This window comes from Carcharhinus amblyrhynchos, chromosome 20 (assembly GCF_965287045.1).
Source record: "Carcharhinus amblyrhynchos chromosome 20, sCarAmb.v2.hapA, whole genome shotgun sequence".
Lineage (NCBI taxonomy): Eukaryota > Metazoa > Chordata > Chondrichthyes > Carcharhiniformes > Carcharhinidae > Carcharhinus > Carcharhinus amblyrhynchos.
Genome location: NC_137343.1, coordinates 12,732,260 through 12,738,289, shown reverse-complemented (window position 1 = coordinate 12,738,289; position 6,030 = coordinate 12,732,260).

Below are 6,030 nucleotides of genomic sequence, written 5' to 3'. Positions count from 1 at the left end.
CAGAAAATGCACATACCCTCATATGTAGACAAGCACGTTTAGATTTTTATAAATATAGTTCAAGCTTTATTTACCTTTTATTTAGCTAAATAAAGTGGCAGAGTTTCACAACTGTACAAAATACAGACTATTTTCAAAGTATTAGGATTATAAAAATAAAAACGGAATACAGCACAGTATGTGCTTCCATGACATTCAATCAAAGGCAGTTCAAATACTTGAACACAGATCAAATTAAACCAGTATGCCAATCATTTTTAATTAAAAAAAACAAGGACAGTTAATTGAACATACAATCGAAGATTGTTCCTAAGTTGTTTACAGATAGCTATGCTGGTGAGACTGAGCACAGTGTATAATTCTGTGAAGAGATTGCTGTAGTACTGGCTTGAAATCACTTGTGCTCAAGTATTACTGATTTTCCAAACATTTTTCAGAGATAAGGTGAAGGGTATTATTACTTGGGAATGAACACATTCCAATTCGGACAACCATCAAGCTAACTCAGATTAGGGGCAAGGCCCAGCACAGAGCTCCATCCAGTCCAGCTTGCATTGCGACTCAATGTTCAGAGGAGCCATCTGATACTGCAGCAGTGTGGTGTAGAGTAAATCTCTCATGAGACCCCTCAGGAGGACACTGCCACCTGTACCAGTGTGCATTTGCCCACTACCCATGTTCTTTGCCTCGACGTCCTAGAGCGCAAATGTCAATCGAACACAATCCTATACTCAGAAACCCCACAGTGCACAAGGTGGTCATTCGGCCCATCGAGTCCATACCGACCACAATCCCAACCAGGCCCTATTCCGTAACTTCACATACTTATCCTGTTAATCCCCTCGCACTAGGGTCAATTTAGCATGGCCAATCAACCTAACCCATACATCTCTGGACTGAGGGGGGGGAAACTGGAGCACCCGGAGGAAACCCACAAAGACATGGGGAGAATGTGCAAACTCCACATGGACAGTGACCTGAGGCTGGAATTGAAACTGGGTCCTTGGCATTGAGAGGCAGCAGTGCTAACCACTGTACCAGTTGGCTCCTCTTGGATCTACTCACTCACTACACGTAGCACCATGCAAGCATTACGAGTATCAGGAGCTTTGAATAAGCTCTGCCGTCATATTCGATCCAGGCTTAGTTAAACCATGGTTACTTTCATTCAAAATGCAATCAAATAGCAAGGTTGTACTCAAAGGACTAGGAAACCATCCTAAAGATTGCGTTTGGAAAAACTTGGAAATTGAGCTACTTAGTCAGACTGCTAACCGTGGAACCCTGAGTAAAGAATCTCACATGATTCAAGTGATATTAACCAGGTGGGAACCTCAGGACTTGGGGAAAGAGGAGCAAAATATTTAACCTTAGTAATAACCGCAGAAGGCTCTTGCCTTTAATTTTTTTAAATCGTCTTTCGAGTGGACAACTTTTTACAAAACCTTTTCAGGAATAGAGGACACATAAGGAAAAGGACAAGAGTCATATTTTGTACTGCATCCTGGACAAAGGTTCCTGGTTAAGGTGATGTTCAGTGATAGTCTTGTGTCAGTCACAGATCTCAAACTGGGGAAGTACGGTAGTTCCAAAGTCAAAGGCCCCAATGGAGGACATTTACTATTAGTTTCTGATGCTATTAAAGTCAAGCAATTAAACAACTGAGCTATTTGAGTCATTAATTATGAGTTATATTGTCTCCTAAATTTCAGTTGAGTCATTAGGAGAACCGGGTAATTTGTTTTTTTTCAAAATGAGCATGCTTTAAAAAAAAGCAGACATGAAACAAAGCAAAAAGCTCATTCTCTACATGTTCAGTGGGATCGCCGCTCCGAATACTCGAATTATCCAGCACAATTTTTGCATGGGTGAATTTGGTCTAGAAATTGGTTCCCATCAGCCTGCTGGTGAGACTGGCCACAAGGTTTAACACTGGGATAGGCAGGTCCACCTGACTTCAGGCCTCATTTGCAAGAGACCGATGAACTATTGATGCCTGTTGGGTCCTTTTAAGGATCGCTAGGTTAGGTCACACATTGACCCTGTGTTCCTGAACAGTGCTGGCTCTGTGATGACAGTCCTACTGCCTAATTTTCTGCCTTAATCAAAAACGTAAAAGCAAAAGTTTATTTATTAGCCATAAGTAAGGCTTTCATTAACACTGCAATGAAGTTACTGTGAAATTTCCCAAGTCGCCACAGTCCAGCACCTGTTCCGGTCAATGCACCTAACCAGCACGTCTTTCAGAACGTGGGAGCGAACCAGAGCACCCTGAGGAAACTCACGGAGAAGGTGCAGACTCCACACAGACAGGCACCCAAGCCAAGAATCAAACTTGTGCCCCTGGCGCAGTGCTAACCACCTTGCCACTGTGCAGTGATTAATAAAAGCGTGCCTGCCGTATTTGAGATGTGTGTGCCCCTTTTGTCGAATCAAATTTCTAGGTGGTTGAAACTAAATACTACTTTGATTACTTGCGCTGGATGTATGTTCCTCCTCATATTGCAATGGTTGAGACCAAAACTTGAGGTGCATCAGTTAATTACCAATTTCAATGAGCCCCCTGTGTAGCTGGTTTCTCTTAATGCACAGACTTTGCAAAACAAAAATAGCCTTTAATCAGACGTTAAATACCAGCTTCACAGTAATGCTCAGACTGAGCGTCAACAGGGCTCACACTGGCTGGCCTGAAGTAAAACCGGCACCAGAATAAATCAGATGGAATTAGTGGCTGACTACTGGCATCGCAATTAGTTGCAGTCCCTTGATTATGGATATATTTAGAACTTTTCACTGATAGCCCAATAAACCTACAAGTTTAAGCGCACTAGAAATCAAAATAAGCCTCAGATTGATCCATTGGGTACATTTCAACTGAGGTGAAGAAGTACACTTCCATATAGACCAACGTCCCACCTCAGTAATATTCAATAAAGCACACAGCCTTCAGCTAACTGAGTGAAATTTGAATTTGTTTCCTCACATTTTGATTCATATAGGAGGAAAGAGAGGCTGGACTTGAACTCATTAATATAGAATCAGTAGAATCCTTGCAGTGCAGGGAGCCATCCCACCTATCAAATCTGCACCGATTCTCCAACTGGCCCACCCTCTATCCCTGTAAACCCACACATTTACTCCTCTAATCCCCCTTCACCTACACATCTTGGGACACTAAGGGGCAATTTAGCATGGCCAATCCATCTAACTCGTACATTTTTGGACTGTGGGAGGAAACTGAAACACCTGGAGGAAACCCACGCAGACACGGAGAGAACGTGCAAACTCCACACAGCCACCCGAGGCGGGAATCGAACGTGGGTCCTCGACGCTGTGAGCCAGCAATGCGAACCACTGTGCTGCCAAGACTTGAGAGATTTAAACTGTTTCAGCACAAAAATCAGGCAGGATGCTCTGCAGCTTTTCCTTTTGGAGCAGCTCACCTAATTAAACAAACTGAAGATTCAGATTGTCAAAGCACTGGAAACCCACACATTCCCCATAGAAACACCCGAATAAAAAAAAACACTGGATATCTAGCAAAAGGGGAGAAAATATCTCCCCATATTCCACGTCATCTCTTAGTAACAGGCAATGAAATAATTTTTGTCATAGGCTGTGTTCGATTCTATAGTGACGGCTGCACACTGACTGTAGTAAGACTGAGATAAAAGGCGAAAGATGCAGACTTTGAGACAGATTCACTTTCAGACAGACTCCAGCTTGTGAAATCTTATTTCACCATGATACCAAATCTCTTTCCATTCCAGTTCTTAACATCCCCCTCAACAGGCCGACAGTGTACCAGCTCCTAGAGACCACTCTGGAACATCAACCTGGATCGTGTGTTCAAATTCACAGCCCCTGTTCTCACCAAGCCAAGTTAGCACTTGGGAGGAGGTGCCTTATGAATCTAGTCAAACTACATGAGGCAGAAATTTATACAAGTCAACAGAAAGCACTGTAGAAGATTGATCGGATACACTATACACAGGCATGAGGTAAGTTCATAGAACAGAATCAGTGCAGGAGGCCATTCAGCCCATCAAGCCTGCACCGACCACAATCCCAACCAGGCCTTATCCCCATAACCCCATATATTTACCCTAATCCTCTGACACTAGGGACAATTTAGCATGGCCAATCAACATAACCCGCATATCTGTGGACTGTGGGAGTAAACTGGAGCACTCGGAGAAACCCACACAGACACAAGGAGAGCTTGCAAACTCCACACAGACAAGTGACCTGAGGCTGGAATTGAACACGAGTCTTGGGTGCTGTGAAGCAGCAAAGCTAACCACTGTGCTGCCCATGAGGGGTTCTGCCTTCAATGTGCAGTCATGATTAAGCAGATACATGGGTGTTCCTTTCAAACTTTAAGTATACAAAGCTAGAGCACTCGCGATGGAGTTGATTCAGGCCACTGAGACTTGAAAAATCAGATTTTCTGTAAAGACATGAATGCAAAGGTAACACGGAAGGACGGGACTGACTGACATTTACTAGCTGAGAAAGTCTCTGCGCAGGGACTCTGAAATGGCATCTGCTTGAGCTCACACGTTTTATGTCAATACTTGTTGCATTTGTAGTGCTTTCGGTCCCAAAGAGCTGCTAATTTGCCGGAGAAAAATCCCTAGTAGTAGAGAAAATGCTGGTGTTTGATTAACAGGAAGGCATTGGTCCTAATTACTGGTTAGCTGCAGTTTCCCAGCAGATGTACCAGTCGTCGTTATAATCCCTGATCACCTTGATCAGGCTAGAGTCTCTAGTCTACAGGTTACATTTAATCTGATGTTAAAATACTGATTCAATCGATCAGTGAAAAACTAGCACCAGGGTAACTGTTTTCATCAATAAGTTCGAAGTATATATAACCATACAATGCTGATGAATAATACATTTATCACTTTGTAACTAACTACAGGTAAACTCTCAATCTTTCTTCCATTGTCTCCTCACAATGTGATGTTGAGCAAATAGTTCACCAGCTAAAACTTAGGTTAGAGAATTAAAACTTAATGATTGTTCATCTAGATTCCAACTGGTGTAATTAATCTGCTCTGTACCAGAGGCTGATGTTTCCTTTCAATGTTGTTAAGGGATTAGGCTAATTCATGGCATCTCAGATTTCTGCACCAGTATTGGGTTTATTGAGAACTTGGGAGATAAGGAATGCTTATATAGGAATTCTGAGTCATATTCGACTAGAAGCATCAACTGTTTCTCTTTCCACAAAAGTTGCCAAACCGTAAGTATGCCCAGCATTGTTTTCATAGAATCCTCACAGTACAGGACGACGACATTCAGCCCATTGAATCTGCATGGACCCATCAGAGCACATCACCCAGGCTCTATCCCCACAGCTCCACGTATTTACCCCACTAATCCCCCTGACTTACACATCTTGGAATACTAAGGAGCAATTTAACATGACCAATTCACCTAATTTGCACGTCTTTGGAGTGTGGAAGGAAACCCACGCAGGCATGGGGAGAACATTCAGACTCAAAGTCACCAGTGGCTGGAATCAAACTGGATCCCTGGCGTTGTGAGGCAGCAATGCTAACCCAGTGTCTGATTGGGCCAATGATTTTACTTGGTTGGTTTGTTATTGCAACTGACCAGAGAAACAAAATATTAACTCCTAAATGCTGAGTGGTCTGAATGGTAATGCAGTTTAGATTCAAGACAAAGGAAGGAACCTTACACCAAAATGCTTTTCGCTCAGTAATGATTACTGTCTTACTGCATTACCTCCAGAGGGAATTTCTTCAGGTCATTCAATAGAATATCTCTAGCAAGGGGTAGGCACATCACCATCCAACTCTTACACTGCTGTATAGCACAGGGACCTTCTGCATGATACCTTCAATCTGCCCATCTTGACTTCCAAACTCAAAACCAGCACTACCTAAACGGCAGGATATGCTCCAAATGGAAAACAAACAAGGTGAAATAACAAGATTCGCTTTGTAATATTCAATTTTTATCTTGGATGTTTTGGGTGATGGAGTGTAGTGGTCGGCG